At 37.8% G+C, this 22,085-nt stretch overlaps 1 protein-coding gene across 5 annotated transcripts in view; it reads left to right on the plus strand.

Moving 5' to 3' along the window:
• Positions 1 to 22,085, plus strand: part of LOC131432706 (uncharacterized) — a 158,239-nt gene that overhangs the window by 93,178 nt on the left and 42,976 nt on the right. The window contains exon 4 of one of the 5 annotated variants that reach the window (XM_058599154.1): positions 11,118 to 11,288. The exons of the other annotated variants lie outside the window; for them this stretch is intronic. The gene's annotated coding sequence lies outside the window, so the exon portion shown is untranslated. The remainder of the gene's footprint in view (positions 1 to 11,117; positions 11,289 to 22,085) is intronic. 5 annotated transcript variants of the gene reach the window in all.

Consider the following 22,085-nt stretch of genomic DNA (forward strand, 5'->3'; position numbering starts at 1 on the left):
ATAGGTTCCGGATCAAACATTTGGTAGTCCAATGCCGCCATATCTTGATTGTATAGCGGATGAGATCGATTTACTCAATCAATCCTATTAAGCTAAATTATTGCAATTTTCTTATTAAGCTAAATTATAGCGAATTTGGCGGATTCATATTTTTTCTGCACAAAAACAACTTCACTGGTTTCGCGTAATGGCACGATGCCAGATCCACCCAAAAAAAGTGTTTCATTTTCGTGGGACCGAAGAAAGGATAGCAAGCGCCTTCTTCTTAATATATTTGACAATTAATAGAGCCGGGATTTGTGCACGGCTTGATGAATTTACCGCATCTATAGATCGCTTGCCACACCAAGTACTTCGAGGCAAATTTGTTGTGTATTTTTAACATTTAAACTAGATTTGCTGCCGAAAACCTTCAGATTTTGAATCTGCTGAGCACCCGTTTAATTATTCTTCTCGTTATCCATTACGATGTATTCCGGTTTCACCATCCACTCACTTTCTGGTGTTAGATTTGGTGTATTCTTTTAGAACCGCTGATTAGGCGACTAATCGTACCTTCAGCAAATTATGTCCGGTCCGGTTTTCTGTCTTCTGGATGAAACATATTGAAGAATTTACGTTTTTGACCATGCCCCCAATCCAAAGGTTCGGATTGCGCTTGAAGAAAACTCAAACCTTCCTTGCATTGCATTTCTTTATTTTTTTCCGCTGGGCACGTTCAGATTGTCAATTCCCAACTGTTTCCCTGTGGAACTGGCTGGATTTTCACGTCCGCGGTGTCGAAACATCATTGCTTTGATATTGTCTTGATAACCACTTGATAGATTGTAACGAAATTTTGTACATGTAAACATTGCACCGTAAGTTAGTTTTACCCAAAATTTCATTAATTTTTACTCATACAATAAAAATTGTACACAAAATAAATTGCTTTTTCAGTATTCATATTAACGCTTAAAATTAAAATTGAGGCGCTCTCACGTTAAAAATTATTCTATTCGAGATTTTGAAAAAAAATCAGTGCATTTTACACACTGGTGAGATACTGCTAAAACTCAGTCAAACAAAAATTAAGATTTCAAGTACGATGGAATTCAGGCGGATACACTCATCATGCATGCATAACTGATTTCTGCAAATCATTAGGCAAATATCAACGACAAACCAATATTGAATCTTGTCATTTGGCATCTCAAACCGTCACCGGGCCGCAACAGGCGTAAGGTCTGACAAAAAATCTCTCACCTTCCTATGAAAAACTTAAGTCTCAGCTACATGCCAGTTCTCTGCCACGACAACCAGCATTAAGGCCATAACGACGGAACAACCTTGACTTAATTTTAATCCGAAGCTACTGCAATCGAATGAAGGCCCTGAAAACTACGGGCACCCACTTAAGCAGCGTGTGAAACAATCAACCGAATTCCGATTCGATATCGCTTTGGTCGGTGGACACTTGTAGAAACGGGTTAGAAAAATAGGCCTCGGAGCGAGCGACCCAACCCATCGCTGGGCTCACGCACCAAACCGAACTGTCAAAAGCCGTTACTATTAATTTTATAATCACTTCAAAATACCCGCGAAGGGAGAGAGAGAGAGAGAGCACGTGAAATGAGATAGACAATGGATTGCTGACCTGACCATCAGCGACCAGCGACACTACTAGTTTTCTCAGCTTCAGTTCATTGAAAGATGTTTCAACGTGGTTCAGGATGCAGTAGGCCGATGACGAGGCATTGATCATTATCTATTCCGGCGGACAATTACAAATTGGGCGGAGACTGTCCCAACACTGTTACTTTTACCGAACATCATAAAACGTCAATGTTGAATTCCCCACTTATCAGATCGGATCGATTTCGTACTATGAATGAAAAAACACGGCCACCTTTGTGAAGTTTGTGGTCCATTCATCACTTGAATCTTCAGCTGAATACGATGATCAATTGCAATCGGTGACGCAATGGTTGTATCGAGCAAAACCCGACACAAAAGTGGAATCCAGCTGAATTTGGGTTATGTCATTGAGTGCAACCGTACAGTGAAAATTGCTGCTCCCTATTGTTTTGTGGGTCAAACTTCGAACGTCGAAGGCAAAACGAATAGATTGCCACGGGCTTGGTGCGTATTCAAATGCAGTATAGTTTTGTTTGTATTCGAGAAGTATTTTGATTGATTAGTGCTCGGGCGATTCGTGTAACGCTTGAAAATGAATGACTAAAAATTTCTGGAATGGGCCTTGGGCACCAAATTATCCAAATGATTGATCTTCTCATTATTGTCTTTAAACTTAGAGTTATCGAATTTTCATAATCATTCATGGTTAAAAATAGGAAGTTTTAGATTTTATCAAAAAATGTTGAATGTCCAAAATTTCAGCTTGAGTAGACAAATTGTAGGAAAAACATGGTTACTGTCAAGCCGCAGCTTTTATGCGACCGTCAAACTTGTGTCACTGTGATTGATCCCGAGTCAACCTTTCGCTCTTTATCATTACTTCATTGGTGGTGAATTGCGAAGCAAAATTTTGGAGCCTGCTACCGAAACAAATTGATCCGTACTGAAAGTTCATCGGTGCGAAGGCGCAAATGAGGCAATCAGTTGAATGACCTGCTCTCTTCATGGTTCACAAGAGGTTCGTCGTCGTGCACTTCGCAGCAGTTCTGCAAAGTAGCCTACCAGCCCATCCCTTACCGGTAGCCCCTGGGCCACAGTCTAGACTGGCTGTTATTAGCGAGTAAATCATAGGCGAGCGAGAGACTGGCTACAAGCGAAATGCTCAAGTTTTTTCTTCTTCTTCTTCTTCCTCTTGTTGTTGACGTTGTCGAGGTCCGACCGGCCGGTAGCACCACTGACGTCTATGACTTTGGCCAGTTCAGTATACCTACAATTTAATGATGGTTGATTATTATTCAACGTGCTTCGGGATGGGTCCAGTCCGTCCAGTTACCTGAGGTGCGGAAGGATTCGGGCGGAAACCCTGAACGGGGTTGAATAAGTGGTAATGAATGGAACGTCTGATGGTGAATAATGATTAAGGCAGTAAAAGTCTACAAGAGACAACAATTAGTGCGTTGGATAAGCTAAGAAATAGAGGAAAAAGTGGAACTGTCACACGAAAGATCGTGCAAACTGTGCTTTATTAGATCAGAGATGACTAGCCAGAGCATCTGAGAATCTGAGAACGACTGAAATGAATACATGGTTGAAAAACACGCCAAAGCAAACCTTTTGATGTCACAATATTGTTGTTACAACTAGTTATTTTGTGTTCTTTCTTCAACCTGGGACAGTTTATCGATAGGATCGTAGCATTAGTCATGCACTTGTTCAGTTCAGTATGGATCTTTCGCAGTTCGGGAATTATTTAGATTAATCCTGCTCAAGAACATGAATGTTTTGAGAGTTTCTATAGTTACTATCAGATAGGAGGACGATAAACAGTGCAACAGAGGTGATATTTAAAAAAGACCAAATGTCGGTTCTCAAATCATGTTCTGTCTAATGTGATGGAATAATTTCTTAATACATGCTCACATTATTTAAATTTCATATTCATTGGAAATTAAATTGGTTGATTGCTAACCGACATTTATATTCGATTTTGACGAATCGTTGCAGATTTTATAAGACTATTCATGCTATTGAAAATTGAGATAAAACTACACTAAAGACTGTCCGCGAAAGTATGGACGCACTTTGATTTCGCTGTAAATAATTCACAAGTGTTAGATATTTAAATTTTATTCAATATACCAATAATATTAGACTGCAACAACTGCAATTTTATTCTCAACATTTGCTACTTAGCCATTGTAGATTAGCTGGCGCACCTTCTTGCGAACGTTCCTCATTAAATTCCGTACAGACTTCTTGGCGACAAGTTTTGGTACTTTTTTTCTAATCTTTTTCGAACTGTTGAATGGTTTCGGCTAACGAGACATGTTTCCTAAGATGTACCTTTGTTAATGCCCAAAATTTCTCAATTGGTCGAAGTTGTGGGCAATTTGGTGGATTTGGGACGAAAGTGACATTTTTGATAGTATACCATTCTAACGTTGATTTCGAGTAGTGGCAAGAAGCAAGATCTGGCCAGAAGACAACAGGATCCTTGTGGCTTCGAACCATGGGTAGAAGTCGTTTTTGTAAGCATTCCTTGATGTATATTTCGCTGTTCATTGAAGCAGTGGTGATGAAGGGTTTCGAAATCTTACCGCAGCTACACATTGCTTGCCAGACCATAGCTTTCTTACCAAATTTTTCAACTTCAATCGATGTCTCGCACTGGTTTAACACTTGCCCTTCTAGCACTGTATAATATTGTGGTCCCGGTAAGGATTTGTAATCGAGTTTCACGTAGGTTTCGTCGTCCATGATTATGCAGTTCAAATTTCCAGCAAGAATCGTATTGTACAGCTTTCGAACCCTCGGCCTGATCGATGCTTCTTGTTTCGGACTACGTTTTGGTTGTTTCTGCTTCTTATAGGTTCGAAGATTCAAACGTTTTTTAGCACGAAGAACATTTGACTTCGAAGTGCCCACTTTTTTGGCCACATCCCGAACTGAAACCTCCTTCTTTTGCTTGAACGCCTTCAGTATACGTTTATCCAATTAAGGATTAGCAGGACCTTTTTTCGACCCGTTTTCGGGTTATCTTCAAATGTATTATCCTCACCGAACTTCCTGATTGCATTTCGCATGGCTTTTTCACTTACTTCTTCCATTTTTGATATCTTTCTCAGTGACAGTCCGCGTTCTGTGCACCATTTGTACACAATTTCACGACGTTGTTCTGCTGAAAGTCCACGCATTTCGAAACAAACTAATGAAAACGAATAAACAACTACACAAGTGGTTAGAGAAAAGTGTAAACAAAAGGACGCAGCCATAAAAATTGACAGATTCTAAACCATTGCGAAATGGCAGCGGTTTTTGGTTGCGTTCATACTTTTTGGGACAGTCTTTATGGCCATTAAACGTGTTTCAAGGCTATCTTGATGTTATTTTTGCCTTTCTCTATAGAAAGGTATTAGAATTGCTGGAAAAACCGACTTTCGAACGGAGCCTCGGAGACCCATAGTGTTATATACCATTCGACACAGTTCGTCGAGATCGGAAAATGTCTCTCTGTGTGTGTGTGTGTGTGTGTGTGTGTGTGTGTGTGTGTGTGTGTGTGTGTGTGTGTGTGTGTGTGTGTGTGTGTGTGTGTGTGTGTGTGTGTGTGTGTGTGTGTGTATGTGTGTGTATGTGTGTATGTGTGTGCACTTTTCGAAGATATTTGAACGCGCTCAATTTTCTCAGAGATGGCTGAACCGATTTGAACAAACTTGGGCTCGTTTGAAAGCTACTGTCGGGCCATTGATCAAGTTCGAAGATCAAATGGCTGTGACTTTTGGTTCCGGAGATATGATTGTATAAGTGACGTAACCGACAAAAAGCGTTGTATTTGAACGCGCTCAATTTTCTCAGAGATGGCTGATCGGATTTTAACAAACTTGGGCTCGTTTGAAAGCTACTGTCGGGCCGTTGATCAAGTTCGAAGATCAAATGCTTGTGACTTTTGGTTCCAGATATATGATGGTATAAGTGACGTAACCGACAAAACACGTTGATTTTTACCGCTGTTATATATATAAGGGTGCCAAAATTTTGGGATCAACTCTATTTTCGTAAAGTTCTAGTGCTCAAAAGTTTAAGCACCTCGAAAAAAGCCTTCATGCAAAATTTGACCTAAATCGGACATGCTTAAGGGGTGCTGCCCGGTGGTAAAGGTTTGACAATTTTCGATCTTGAAAAAGCACCATAGGGGGGAGTACATGAAATTTCCAAAATCGAAAATTTTTTTTGATGCCAAAACTCTTAAAACTGCATAAAACATCGAAATTTAGTGTCATCTCAAAAAAAATTTTTTTGAAAAAATCAACTTTCTGGGACTCAGACAAATTTTCATATTTTTTCTAAGTCCCAAAAAGTCGATTTTTTCAAAAAAATTTTTGTTCGAGATGACACTAAATCTCGACGTTTCATGCAATTCTAAGCCTTTTGGCATCAAAATTTTTTTTTCGATTTCGAAAATTTCATGTACTCCCCCCTATGGTGATTTTTCAAGATATATGAAAATTTCACTAAGTGGACTAAGAAGGCTTTTTGCCTTTCTCTATAGAAAGGTATTAGAATTGCTGGAAAAACCGACTTTCGAACGGAGCCTCGGAGACCCATAGTGTTATATACCATTCGACTCAGTTCGTCGAGATCGGAAAATGTCTGTGTGTGTGTGTGTATGTGTGTGTGTATGTGTGTATGTGTGTGCACTTTTCGAAGATATTTGAACGCGCTCAATTTTCTCAGAGATGGCTGAACCGATTTGAACAAACTTGGGCTCGTTTGAAAGCTACTGTCGGGCCATTGATCAAGTTCGAAGATCAAATGGCTGTGACTTTTGGTTCCGGAGATATGATTGTATAAGTGACGTAACCGACAAAAAGCGTTGTATTTGAACGCGCTCAATTTTCTCAGAGATGGCTGATCGGATTTTAACAAACTTGGGCTCGTTTGAAAGCTACTATCGGACCATTGATCAAGTTCGAAGATCAAATGGTTGTGATTTTTGGTTCCAGATATATGATTGTATAAGTGACGTAACCGACAAAACACGTTGATTTTTACCGCTCTTATATATATAAGGGTGCCAAAATTTTTAGATCACCTCTATTTTCGTTAAGTTCTAGTGCTCAAAAGTTTAAGCACCTCGAAAAAAGCCTTCATGCAAAATTTGACCTAAATCGGACATGCTTAAGGGGTGCTGCTCGGTGGTAAAGGTTTGACCATTTTCGATCTTGAAAAAGCACCATAGGGGGGAGTACATGAAATTTCCAAAATCGAAAATTTTTTTTGATGCCAAAACTCTTAAAACTGCATAAAACATCGAAATTTAGTGTTATCTAGAAAAATTTTTTTTTTGAAAAAATCAACTTTCTGGGACTTCGAAGCTACTGTCGGGCCATTGATCAAGTTCGAAGATCAAATGGCTGTGACTTTTGGTTCCGGAGATATGATTGTATAAGTGACGTAACCGACAAAAAGCGTTGTATTTTAACGCGCTCAATTTTCTCAGAGATGGCTGATCGGATTTTAACAAACTTGGGCTCGTTTGAAAGCTACTGTCGGGCCGTTGATCAAGTTCGAAGATCAAATGCTTGTGACTTTTGGTTCCAGATATATGATGGTATAAGTGACGTAACCGACAAAACACGTTGATTTTTACCGCTGTTATATATATAAGGGTGCCAAAATTTTGGGATCAACTCTATTTTCGTAAAGTTCTAGTGCTCAAAAGTTTAAGCACCTCGAAAAAAGCCTTCATGCAAAATTTGACCTAAATCGGACATGCTTAAGGGGTGCTGCCCGGTGGTAAAGGTTTGACAATTTTCGATCTTGAAAAAGCACCATAGGGGGGAGTACATGAAATTTCCAAAATCGAAAATTTTTTTTGATGCCAAAACTCTTAAAACTGCATAAAACATCGAAATTTAGTGTCATCTCGAAAAAAATTTTTTTTGAAAAAATCAACTTTCTGGGACTTAGAAAAATTTTCATATTTTTTCTAAGTCCCAAAAAGTCGATTTTTTCAAAAAAAATTTTTTTCGAGATGACACTAAATCTCGACGTTTCATGCAATTCTAAGCCTTTTGGCATCAAAAATTTTTTTTCGATTTCGAAAATTTCATGTACTCCCCCCTATGGTAGTTTTTCAAGATATATGAAAATTTCACTAAGTGGACTAAGAAGGCTTTTTGCCTTTCTCTATAGAAAGGCATTAGAATTGCTGGAAAAACCGACTTTCGAACGGAGCCTCGGAGACCCATAGTGTTATATACCATTCGACTCAGTTCGTCGAGATCGGAAAATGTCTGTGTGTGTGTGTGTGTGTATGTGTGTGTGTATGTGTGTGTGTATGTGTGTATGTGTGTGCACTTTTCGAAGATATTTGAACGCGCTCAATTTTCTCAGAGATGGCTGAACCGATTTGAACAAACTTGGGCTCGTTTGAAAGCTACTGTCGGGCCATTGATCAAGTTCGAAGATCAAATGGCTGTGACTTTTGGTTCCGGAGATATGATTGTATAAGTGATGTAACCGACAAAAAGCGTTGTATTTGAACGCGCTCAATTTTCTCAGAGATGGCTGAACCGATTTTAACAAACTTGGGCTCGTTTGAAAGATACTATCGGGCCATTGATCAAGTTCGAAGGTCAAATGGCTGTGACTTTTGGTTCCGGAGATATGATTGTATAAGTGACGTAACCGACAAAAAGCGTTGTATTTGAACGCGCTCAATTTTCTCAGAGATGGCTGAACCGATTTTAACAAACTTGGGCTCGTGTGAAAGCTACTGGCGGGCCATTGATCAAGTTCGAAGATCAAATGGCTGTGACTTTTGGTTCCGGAGATATGATTGTATAAGTGACGTAACCGACAAAAAGCGTTGTATTTGAACGCGCTCAATTTTCTCAGAGATGGCTGAACCGATTTTAACAAACTTGGGCTCGTTTGAAAGCTACTGTCGGGCCATTGATCAAGTTCGAAGATAAAATGGTTGTGACTTTTGGTTCCAGATATATGATGGTATAAGTGATGTAACCGACAAAACACGTTGATTTTTACCGCTCTTGTATATATAAGGGTGCCAAAATTTTGGGATCAACTCTATTTTCGTAAAGTTCTAGTGCTCAAAAGTTTAGGCACCTCGAAAAAAGCCTTCATGCAAAATTTGACCTAAATCGGACATGCTTAAGGGGTGCTGCCCTGTGGTAAAGGTTTGACAATTTTCGATCTTGAAAAAGCACCATAGGGGGGAGTACATGAAATTTCCAAAATCGAAAATTTTTTTTGATGCCAAAACTTTTAAAACTGCATAAAACATCGAAATTTAGTGTCATCTCAAAAAAAATTTTTTTTGAAAAAATCAACTTTCTGGGACTTAGAAAAATTTTCATATTTTTTCTAAGTCCCAAAAAGTCGATTTCTTCAAAAAAATTTTTTTTCGAGATGACACTAAATCTCGACGTTTCATGCAATTCTAAGCCTTTTGGCATCAAAAATTTTTTTTTCGATTTCGAAAATTTCATGTACCTATGGTGATTTTTCAAGATATATGAAAATTTCACTAAGTGTTCTCATACAAATAGGCAACGCAAATGTCAAGCACTAGTTTGGAAAAATGATGCTGACTGTGTGACATAAACACTGAAGCATGCTTTTGTGAACTACTCGAATCAATCTGAATCAATTGGCGTCTAAAATTATTTAATAAATGTATGAAACATATTTTCATGAGACTGTTATGAAAGAAGAGAAAGGCATTATCACACCACTAGGTGGATTAAGAAGGGTTTTTTTGTTGGTAATTATTTTAACATGTTTTGAATTTGTCCGCAAAGTAGTTTTTTTTGTCTGTAGGAATTGTTTCTAAAAATGCGTGTTGTTGTGTTGTCACAAATTCAATATGACAGTCACATTCAATATGATAATATTTTAAGTCAATATAGTTATCATGTTGTTGTTTGCTCAGACTGGTGTGTCGTTTTCCGTTAATTACGATGCAATTTTCGAAATAAAGTGTAAATATGTACTTTCAGTGCACACAATTTTTTGAGGCGAGAGAGTCCAAGGAGAGCTAAATAGGTTCCAAAGAGTTCCGTGATATAAAAAAGTTGGAAAATACAGTTCCATTTTTAACATTGTCCTTAAGCATTAAAATTTACTACATGTGGCTAATAAGACAACTATAATATAATTCAACTAAAGCCGATTAGCAACATAAAATCGGACCATTGCACAGTGGTTCAAAAGCGCAATTTCACGCTCTTAATTGATAACTCATAGGATCGTGGTTTTTGAGGTACAGTATCTTCAGCAAAGTTGCTCAGAATGATAAACGCCATCTTTTGGTAAATTTTATTTATGTGATTAATCCCCCTAAAAATGAGATAAAAATTTTATTTTAGCTCAGGGCCAACATAGGGGATAAGTTACTTCGACAAAGTTGTGCAGAAAGTTTTTTCAAACAAGTTTGCTGAAGGTACTATTCCCGTAGCTTGAGTGTAATTCAAGATATAATGTATTTTCTGAAAAGGGTGTCCAAAAACCAGTTTTTGTAAGAAAACATATATATTTTCAATTTATATGAGTTTTTCATATTATACAAAGTTTTTCATCTTTAAAAACTACACAACTTTCTCGAACATACTATGTTGCTATCATTTCAGTTTAATGAAATAGGGCAATTTTTCATGTTTTTTTAAATAAAATTCTAACTTGTCTATTATCAAAAGGCGCAGGAAGGTGCAGATGAGACTACTTACATATTAAACTACTTCAAAAGAGCTTTCATACCGTGGTTGAATTACTTGTCTGCGATCGTCTGCAGGCGAGATATGTTCTTTTCAAATATCCTTGTCCTTGACATTTGCAATGATAAGGTTCATTGTATGTCAGATCAGATTTCAGTATACATTCATTACTATGGTACTTGCCACAAAATATTATTTTTTTGTGCACATTGAAGTCTATAAACTGAATAGTTTAGTAACTGTTTTGTCGGGACTTTTAAAAAAAGCAATCATCAAATCAAATGAGGTTATGTCATCTTCTGGTAGAGAAAAGTATGATCAAAATTCATTTTTTAGTTATTTGTGTTTATTTTATGATAGCTGACAATGTTCTTAACCAGCTAAAAGACTCTTAGCATCGTCCGACAGAATCTTCTTGGACTGTTTTGGCCATTCACGAATATTTGTCACCAAAGGATCCGATGAAACTAATAACCAATTCATGGGATCCCGATTCGTAAGTGATCTGTATTGCTTGCGTGTATAATACTCTCGAAATCTGTATGAAAGAAACTTCTTAATCATTATGAACAGTACAATATAGCAAGCGTTTATCTGATCCGCTGAGCTTTTCTATAGAAAAACTTACCAAAAAATGACATAACGTAATTCGACATGATGATTGCTTTTTTTTCAAAGTCGTGGCTTCTTATCTCACTTTTAAAAAACGTATGACAGTTACTTTCAAAAAACGTCTATAATGATTACTAAACTTTTCTATTTTAGACTTCGATGTCCATAAAAATCATTTATTGTGAGAGTTACCATTATAACGAATGTATACTGAAATCTGATCTGACATACAATGAACCTTATCATTGCAAATGTCAAGGACAAGGATATTTGAAAAGAACATATCTCGCCTGCAGACGATCGCAGACAAGTAATTCAACCACGGTATGAAAGCTCTTTTGAAGTAGTTTAATATGTAAGTAGTCTCATCTGCACCTTTCTGCGCCTTTTGATAATAGACAAGTTAGAATTTTATTTTAAAAAACATGAAATATTGTCCTATTTCATTAAACTGAAATGATAGCAGCATAGTATGTTCGAGAAAGTTGTGTAGTTTTTAAAGATGAAAAACTTTGTATAAAATGAAAAACTCATATAAATTGAAAATATATATGTTTTCTTACAAAAACTGGTTTTTTGGACACCCTTTTCAGAAAATACATTATATCTTGAATTACACTCAAGCTACGGGAATAGTACCTTCAGCAAACTTGTTTGAAAAAACTTTCTGCACAACTTTGTCGAAGTAACTTAGCCCCTATGTTGGCCCTGAGCTAAAATAAAATTTTTATCTCATTTTTAGGGGGATTAATCACATAAATAAAATTTACCAAAAGATGGCGTCTATCATTCTGAGCAACTTTGCTGAAGATACTGTACCTCAAAAACCACGATCCTATGAGTTATCAATTAAGAGCGTGAAATTGCGCTTTTGAACCACTGTGCATTGGAGTAGTGCTCCTAAAAATAATAGGGGAATGTGGAGAATTTCGAGCCACACTTTGATTCCGATTGATAGCCCATCTGAAAATCATACTTTTTCAAAACTGAGAAAAAAGAGGTTAAAGTATAATCAAAGTACCACGTTTTGGTAGCTGCAGAATTTAAAAATGCAAATTAAAATTATAAGGATTAAAAAACTCTCGATTTTGTCATTTAAGAAAATTTTGGGAAATTTCGAACCACTTGGCAAATTGCCTCCATTTGAGCGAACACTAATGTGAATTGTTTATTTTAGACGTCGTAATGAGAAAACAGGATTTTGATGAAAAACGCCGATAACAAACCGATGTTGTTTTTCAGAGGGTTAGTTTCCGACCGATCACATTTTGCAACGGCAATTTGGTATGATTACTTAGTTTCCTAAAATTATTGTTCTACAAAATAGTCGCCCATGAGACCGAATGGCATGCATTTTTTTCTATTTAATGATATAAGCTAAAAAGCACATTACTTAAGCTCTACGATGCCGAGAGAATTTTCTAATTTTAAACATCTATTTACTTAAAACTAACTAACTTACTTTTTTTAACTGTTGTGGTGTTGTCGTGTTAGAAAAACGGTGATCTCTTCTGAGGAATCCAGTCTCCAGACTAGAAAAATCACTTGATAATAGTAAAGATCAAAAAACCCTTCTGATCGGCTAATGAAAAATATGATGAAACTAAGATAATACGATGGCAGAAGTTTTGTATAGATCGATGCCGATCTGTAAATCACTATTTGTTCTAAGTGAATGTCCCTACATATTTTATCAAACAATTCCAAAATTCATTTCCAAAATCAAGTTCAAGAATTCATTTCCACTTCCCGAACATTTCGTTTCTGAATCCAGGTCAGGAGTTACATTCCAGAATCCAGGATCCAACTTCAGCTTCAGAACTAAAGTCCAGAATTTAGTTTCATTTCAAAAAATTCAGGTCCATAATTCAAGAATGGGAACTGCAATTTGGGCTGGAATTCTGAAACTAAAATTCTGATTCTGTCCAGAGTTCCATTCTAGTTCCAGAATCTATATTCTGGATCGCGATTCTACAGTTCGACTCTGGGCTTATATTTAGACACTTAACTCTGCACCAGAATCCTAGACCAGGATTCTGAAACTAAATGCTGGATCTGAATCCTGGATTCGGCAACTTAAATCAGTTTTTAATCTGAGTCGTAATCAGTTTTAAAATTTCGTTCCAGAACTCAGATCCAGAATTCAGTGCCATAATTCAGGTTCAGAGTTCAGTTTCAAAACCCAACTCCGGAATCTAGGCCCCGAAATTATTTTCAGGATTCAGCCCCAGAATTTAGTTCTATTTCCAGAACTCAGGTTCTACAACTGGAACGGAATTGTAGGTATAAATTCTTAAACTAAAGTTTCGTTTCAGTACAAGAACCTGTACTCTGGAACAAAATTCAGGATCCGGTTTCTTATATTAGATTCTGGACCTGTATTCAGGAACTGAATTCTGAACCTGACCTCTAGTCATGGGTTCTGAAGCTGAATTCCAGATCTAAATTCTGGTATTCAATTTCAACCTGCACTAGGGAATTGGATCCAAGTTCTGGCCTGAATTCAGGAATTGAACTCTGAACTTGAATTTTGGGCTAGATTTTGCAACATAAAATTCTGTTTCAGATCAAAATCCTGGTCCAGAATTTACTTCTATAATGCCTGAGTTCGAGTTCAGATAACAATTCCTGAGACTAAATCCAGTATTCTCGCACTGAATTCTTGGCCTGGATTTTGAGCCAAGATTCTCGAATTAAAATTCGGGTTGCAACAGAAATACAGGTTCCGAATTTAGCTTCAAACATTTCGGATTGGAATTCCAGCCCAAAATTCAAGTTAGAATTTAAATCCAGAATTCAGTACTAGAATTCAGGTCTAGAATCATGGAACTGAATTCTTAACCTGGATTCTGGAACCGAATTCAGGATCTAGACTCTGGAACAAACATATCAGATTCAGATCTGATTCTACACCTGAGTGTTAGGAAACCATTTCCCAAACGCAGTTCCTGGTTCAGAAGGCAGATCTAGAACTCAGATCCAGAATTCAGTTTCTAGTCCAGTTTGTCATGGATCTGGATTTGGACATATCATATCACTAGTTCATTTCCATGTTTAGATCCAGGTCTTCGGACTGAATCTGGACCTAGGTTTATTATATTACTGGCCCAGGTCTAGATTTTGAACCTGGAACTGGACCAGATTCTGGACTCACGATATTCCCGGTTAGGATCCAAGAACTTTTTTGAACTTCTGCATGTTCCCAGCTGCCTTACCAGTCATCTTGAAGACCCTCTTCACGATTGCGCAGTAACGTTCGATGGGTCGAAGCTGAGGCCAATTTGGTGGATTGATATTTTTCTCAATGAACCCTTTTTCGCAAGCCAATTGAGAGTGGTTTTGGCATAGTGAGCCATTTATAGTTCCGACAGTGTAAAAAATGGTTGGAACATATTGCTTGCCATACCAGTACAGTACCTTTCGACCGAATTTCTCCACTTGAATCGACCTGTCCGCATCGCTCACATCCTCCCCAACGACGACAGTAAAGTATTGTGGACCTGGAAGGGTTTTTGAGTCCTCCTTTACATAAGTCTCATCGTCCATCAACGCATGCATCCGGACACTGCAAAAGACGCGAATACAATTTCCGGGCCCTTGTTGCTGCTCGCTTGTTTTGTTCTACACTTTGTTTCGAAATTTTCTGCTTCTTGTGAGTCTTCAAGTGATTTCGCCTCTTGATACGCTGGATCATTCCGACACTTGTTCCTGCTTTTTTGTCAAAATCATGTATTGTCATTGGATTGTTCTTCATGCGGTTCGAATCACGTGATTTTTCGCGGTTTTCATCTCATAGTTGTAGTCGCATGTCATTTTTCCAATCTCTTTTCCTCGTTAGATACTGAGAAAATTTGAATTTAACTCCAATCTCCCTCTTGGTAGTCGATTGTTTGTAGATAGAATGATCAAAAAGAAAACAAATGTATAAAGATTGCTAATCTACTACGTAAATTTAAGATATAATCGTAAATCAGATGATTTTAGTGATTATGAAATGTTATTTGTGTTTGATTTACTCAGTACATTATATCGAAAGTATGTTAGAATTTGTTAATGTTTGACTATCTTACCTATTCGTAAGTTATATTTCATTACTCATATTATCGCTTTCGAATATTTCACAAATTTCGTACACCCTGCATCATTCTTTTTTCCGGCTTTCAAACTCCACTTTGCCAAAGCAACCTTCACTGAGGTTTCATCAGTGTTTGAAGAAATAATTCGAATCCGCATGACCAAATATTAAATAACTTGCTGTGTTTTTTTTGTTATATTATTTTGTTTTGTGTTCGTGCAGAATGAAAAGATCAGAGGTTAAAAAACCAGCTTCGGGATTTGAAAATTATTACACATATTTAAAGTTAGCTTTTCAACATTAACCTTGTTCATAACGAAGTGAGTTCCTGCAACAATATTTTTTTTATGCTGGTTCTTCAATCTATGTGATTGGTGTATTAAAGTCCATAACGTGTCACGCACCGAAAAACATCAGCACATCAAACACTGGACACCTATCAAGATGGTTGAAATCAACCTTCAACTTTGATCACTAATCGGGATTTCCTCATGTCTTGAAGTATTTACCTAAGCCCCCGTCGGTTTCAAGTGACATTATCAACCAGTTTGTACGGCCTGAACCTGCCTGATTGGGTGCTCGGTGGTAACCCCAATGGCAGCAAAATAGTGTCATATTTTTTTCCTTCGCAGTTTATAAAAGTCGATTGGAGTGCTTGTATAAATGAAGCAAACCTGAAACCAGCATTCATGACGATCGTGAGTTGCTTTCTGGTTTTGTTGTTGCTTCTAGACGACAATTGTTTGATGATAGATCGCAATTCCGACAGATGTTTTGGATCGAATGGAGCTAATATTCACATTTATTTTTAATTCGATGACACGCCCCCGAACAGGAGCGGTCGGAATTCTGGCTGTTTTGACATACAACACATGATTGCGGCATCCGGCTGGTGCAGAATCTAGAAAACGAACGATTCGAGATAATTACATCCAATTACCCACCGCAGCCACCGATTCTGATGTGTGAGTGCGTGCGAAAATTGTAGCGCTACATAATTCCACTGCAAAGACGGGAAGCTCATTTCTCAAGTATGCAAAAACAATAATTACAAGATCTGAGAGTTGCTTGCGACATGACAATCAACCGCTTAAAACCGTTTTGTGGACGCTAGCTGTTGTTACCTGGTCGTTTGCGGTTTCATCGCAGCTTCAATCACATGCAACCTGATAATCGATGAGGAATCATGTTCCGGAGCAGGTGAGGATTTGCTCATAGAACAACGAATGAGGCTAGGCTGGTATTTTGAGTTTTCAATTCTTCGCAGAAAGGTCGTATCGATATGAGAGATCATCAAGGACCAATTTAAAAAAAATTATCATCTCGGTAATTGTTTTGATTGTGGGTAACGAATTCAATTGTAACAGAAGTGATTTGTTTCACAAATGTCATAGTAGCTTGTTGGTTAAGCACAAAATATTTTTGAACTAATTAATAGACTAACATACTGATAGTTTTCCTTTCCTGACATGCTTCTAGAAAAATTGAAAAGATGCTAAAAAAACTAGTTTCAGTATAGTGATTCTCCTTTTCACTATCGACACATTTAATTACACCACTCTACCAAACCAAACAACTGATGTTCATAGTCACCCTGAATTCACGTGCCACTGTCGCAACGCAGGGGACACCAAACGAAGGAAGATCGAATCGTAGTCGATCGATGCGCCGGCAAAACAAACCAAAGTACGTGATCGGATTCCGTGATCTAGTGTTTCGCATGATAGCTAGCAAAACAAAAAAATGCTTGGAAATGCATGTGTAGCACATTAACGTCGCGTAGAGGAAAAACAAGTAGGTATTTGAAATTCTGCGGTGATCGAGTTGTCGCGTAACCTCAGGAAACATGCTAGATCTCCTGCTGACCAATGAATGCCGTTGTGTGCGATGCAGGCCGAATGTGTCACCAGGGTCACAATCCTGAGATTGCGAACTTGCGATAGCATCGGGTGCAGGTCGCCGCGCTGAGTGACACGTGACTGATTTACGATGACACCCGCGGTAAGGTTGAGTTGTTCGTGTACGTGTGCTATGAAATCTGGTACGGCTAATGGATTCACTGCTGCAGCTCGTAAGTTGCCACTGATTAGATTTACTGCCTCGTAGGTGTTAATTGCTTTTAGCGATGTAGAATTTTTGTTCTGTCGAGCGAAACACTTTCGTGCCAAAAGCGAAAACATTTTAATTGATGCTAATCCGTAGCGAGTATAAAGTAGACTAAGTCCTTTTAGATGGTTTGTATGAATAGACTGGGAGACAACAAAGTAAATTAGAAGGCTGCACAAAATGCTGTCTGGAAAATTATTTCCTAATTCTAGGTAGTTGTAGACCATTTTAGGTTTAAGTCGTTTCAAAATCAATAAGGAGGCAATATATTGGAAATGTTTCAATTGTGTATCACAAATTTGCAATTCGACTCAGTTCCTATTTTTAACTTTCTCAAATAAAAATCCGAGGACCGGAGATTCGAGATCTATTCGATTAAGTTTATCGCTATTCTTAACTTTTTGGTACAATAAATGTTTTTTTTTTAAATTATTGGTACGATATTTTCAAACCGTCTTTTGTTTATCGTCGCTCTGAACGATGGTTTGAAATTTTGAAAACATTTCCCCCTTGTAGTTCCGGAACCGGAAGTAGGATCCGGACGAAATTCAACAGTAGTATATAAAGACCTTTCATTCGAAACTAAGAACTTTGGAAATTGAATGAGCTCCGTTTTGAAGTTTTTCCGGAGCCGGGACTGGGGTTGTTTGGTCAGCAACTGCAACAACCTCACTATAAGGTGTACAACTTTGCTTCCGCCGTTTTCCGATAGGTGGCTGTACCGGCTGAGGCTGGTCAAAATACATAGATGATATTGCCTTTAAAGCGAGTGTGTACAGTTCCTAACGAATTGTCATCGCCGTTTCAGTGATAGTTGTTCTTGTTTTCGTATTATTCACGCTCGAAAATGTTTGTTTATGTGCCCAATTCTCGCCATTTGCGGGAAGTTTTACTTTTCTGTTACAATTCGAAAAAATGCAGCTGAAGCGCATCGAATGCATTCAGAAACTTACGGTGATGCTGCTCTGAGTAAAAGAACGTGTCGGGAGTGGTTTCAACATTTTAAAAATGGTGATTCCGATGTCTAAGACAAACATGGTGGTGGAAGAGAAAAAACCTTCAAAGATGAACAACTAGAAGCATTGCTTGATGAAGATTCGTGCCAAACCCAAGAAGAGCTTGCCGAATTGTTGGGAGTGAGTCAGCAAGCCATTTCAAAACGTCTCAAGGCCCTGGGCATGATTCAGAAAGAAGGAAACTGGGTGCCGTACGAGTTGAAACCGAGGGACATCGAGCGCAGTCTATTTGTATGTGAGCAACTGCTTCAAAGACAAAATCGTAAGGGGTTTTTATATCGTATCGTAACCGGTGATGAAAAGTGGGTTCGATGCGATAATCCTAAACGCAGAAAATCATGGGGAAAACCGGGCATGCTACTTCGTCGAAGCAAAACCGAATATTCACGGCGCCATGGTTATGATTTGTATTTAGTGGGATCAGCTCGGTGTGATTTACTACGAGCTCTTTAAACCGGGTGAAACCATCACAGGAGATCGCGCGGCCACAATATCAAGAGCGACATAACAAAGTCATCCTCCAACACGACAATGCTCGGCCTCACGTCTCAAAAGTGGTCAAAGTACCTGGAAACGCTAAAATGGGAAGTCTTGCCCCACCCGCCGTATGTCCCAGATGTCGCCTCTTCTGACTTCCATCTATTCCGTTCGATGGCACACGGCCTGGCAGATCAACATTTTCAATCCTTCGAAGAGTTGGAAAAATGGATTGCTCATGGATAGCGTCAAAAGAGGACTCCTTTTTTCAAGCCGGGATCCGAAAATGGCCGGAAATTTTCGGAATTTTCGCTAGCGACGGACAATATTCTGAATAATACATCTGTAAGCACTTTATCGCAATCAAGCTTTTAATTTTGAAAAAAAATAGACGAAAGCAAAGTTGTACACCTGATAATTTGTCACTTGAGTGTTTAGTGGAATAGTTTTACTCGAATAATGTTTTAACACCATCTAAATCTACTATATTCACGTTACTATACACAACAACATTTCGAAATGTATAATTAAGTTTTTTGCCTTTCTCATTGTATGGGTGTGTATGTATGTGTGTGTGTATGTGACAGATAATGTCACTCGATTTTCTCAGAGATGGCTGAACCGGTTTTCACAAACTCATATTCAAATAAAAGGTCTTACGGTCTCATAGATCGCTATTGAATTTTATCCCGATCCGACTTCTGGTTCCGGAATTACAGGGTGATATACTCCAAAAAATGAAAAAAATGTCACTCACTTTTCTCAAAGATAACGCGACCGATTTTTACAAACTTAGATTCAAATGAAAGACCGTATGGTCCCAGAGATTGCTATTGAATTTAATCTTTATCCGACTTAAGGTCTATGAGATGAGAAAATGCGCACTCAATTTTCTCGGAAATTTCTCAGCCGATTTCTATAAACTAAGATGCAATGAAAGGTCTTGAAATTCTTTGAAAAGTGCTTGAAAAGTTTTTTTTTCCAGATCCGATTTCTGGTTCCGGTATTACAGAACGATAAGTTAAAATTTTCAATTTCATGAGTATTTTTTCACAAGCGATGGCGAAACGAGGTGCACATTTTTATTAAACTTACTACTAAATTCATCTAGTTGGCAGATTTGTTAGCTAGCGGATATATAAATCAACTTTGGGACTCCCCGGTTTCCGCTTCCGATAATAGTGAAGAAAAGCTCCAAAACCGTAATTCACTTCGATTTCTCAGCAACGGTTAAACCGATTTTCACAAGCTTTCCTTGTTCTAAAATATACTGTGCAATTTCATTGAGATCCGACTAACGGTTCCGAAATTACAGGGTGTGTCAAAACTTTCAAACTGTCATACAAAATGATGCAAAATCAGTACGCATCGGTACGTGCTGGTAAGGAAGAAGAAAATCCCCGCCTAGCAAATCTTTACAGAATCTTCTAGTGATGTTTTCGAAAATATAGGTAGTATGAGAAAGGCATCATTACACCACTAGGTGAATTAAAAAAGGTTTTCTAGTAATCATCATGTGATTTCGGAACCGAAAGTATAAAAATCAGCATTATTGTTCGAGTTTGTGAGGCCTTCAAACTAGAGATGGGCAAAACAGTTCATTTTAAAGAACCGTTCAGTGATGCAGAGTTCTGTTGAAAGAACTAGTTCTCCAAAGCCGTTCGTTCGTTCTTTTCATAGTTGGTTTGTTTGTTCAAATACTGAACGAGAACTCACTTTTGTAAGTTTAAGCGAGGAAAAAAAGGTCCCTCGAAATAGAACTGAGGTTTCGTGACGAAACTTTCCTATTAGTACCGTTCTTGAAAAAAGATTGAGCGAGCTTAAAAAACGAGCTTAAAAAAGGATCCCTCGACTTTGAACTGAGGAACTACCGTTCTCGAAAAAAGAACTATAGCTCGTTCATTCTTTCAAAAGAACTAGTTCTTTTGAACCGTTCGCGAACGAATTGCCCATCTCTACTTTAAACCTTTGTAAAAATCTGTTCAGCCATATGCGAGAACATGGGGTGCTTATTTTTTTTCAATATTCTGCACATATCACTCGGTAACTCTGGAACCGATTTTCGGGAATTTAATAGCGTATTATGAAAAAGTATAGCCTTTCATTTGAATATAAGATTGTGAAAATCGATTCATCTCCATCTCTGGGAAAATCAGGTGCAGGAATGATGAGGAAGGTAACAAAGGTAAAACAAACATTGCTGGATATTTCGGTTACTGTATAGTTCATATATTAGACACCTAACATTCAAAGACAAACCGAAGAATATGGTCGAATAAATGGAGTAAGATCATAAACTGCGGTTTAATTAGCAAGACGATTGATGCTCGCAAAGGAAACAAAACAGGCTACTAGTTCCTGATTTGTTGTTCTTAAAAGGCAGCATGTTTACAATTATGCTTTTTTTCATCTACCGCTTGAAACGTAGGTCTGTTTGTAGGATACAACAAGATTTTCTGACTATAACGAGTATCCTTCTTGAAGGAAACCGACCAGCTCGAGACGAATATGTAACGGTCATTTAGAACTGTATCGAGTGAGTCCAAAGAGATAATCAGTTTCAAATATCAAGAGAAAAGTTTATTAGAAGTGTGTTTCAAATATCACTCGTCAAATTTATTCCAAAACCAGGCACGTTTTTTTTTAACTGATTGTAGTTTTGATTTGATTTGACTTTAATGATTGAATTCTAGGATTGGTCAAATTGTATTTAACGAGCTCAAACCAGGACGTTTTGAGAATGCTGCTATACAGGTGGCAATAAGCGCTTCTGAAGACGCTCTCTGATGTAGATTTCGTTGTTAATACTTTCGGGTATGATGAATGATTGATTTTACCGCGCATACACTGAAAATCGAGTTTTTTCTAAGGAGAAAACGTTCATTGTCTAGTTTTTCTATGAGCTACTAAAAATTAGGTAGAAAAAAAATGTGGCTTTCACCCAAATTCTAGGTTAATAACGGAATACTCTGTTCGAGTTTATAATGAGTAGTAAATAAATCATTATCGACTCAAAGTTTGACTTGACCGTAAAAAATAGGTAGCGAGCATTGCAAAGCTGCCATTTACCTAAGTATTGAGGTCTTCACTTGTTAGGCTGGTTTATGCAATACTCCAATTACTTAAAAATGCGGAGATGCACTTTGGGTAGGTTTCTACCCAAAATTAGGCAGCGGTTGGTAAAAAAGTACAGATGACGCCAAACGGAAAAGTTATTCGCAAATTTTTCTATCTTTTGTCCTATAAACTTAGACTCCAGGATTGTTCTTTCTTTCGTAGAGCAGAATTTAATACCAGAGATTTGTTAAAAGTACGTGTTTCATCGTCCTGTATGATAAAACCTGCTGTTGTGGAATAAAGGCGATAGGCCCTTTTGATCGAGCAAATTATATCGACATGAAAAGATATCGACGCAATGCGTCATATCCAGTTATGGTGACAGGTCAT

This window comes from Malaya genurostris, chromosome 2 (assembly GCF_030247185.1).
Source record: "Malaya genurostris strain Urasoe2022 chromosome 2, Malgen_1.1, whole genome shotgun sequence".
Taxonomy (NCBI): domain Eukaryota; kingdom Metazoa; phylum Arthropoda; class Insecta; order Diptera; family Culicidae; genus Malaya; species Malaya genurostris.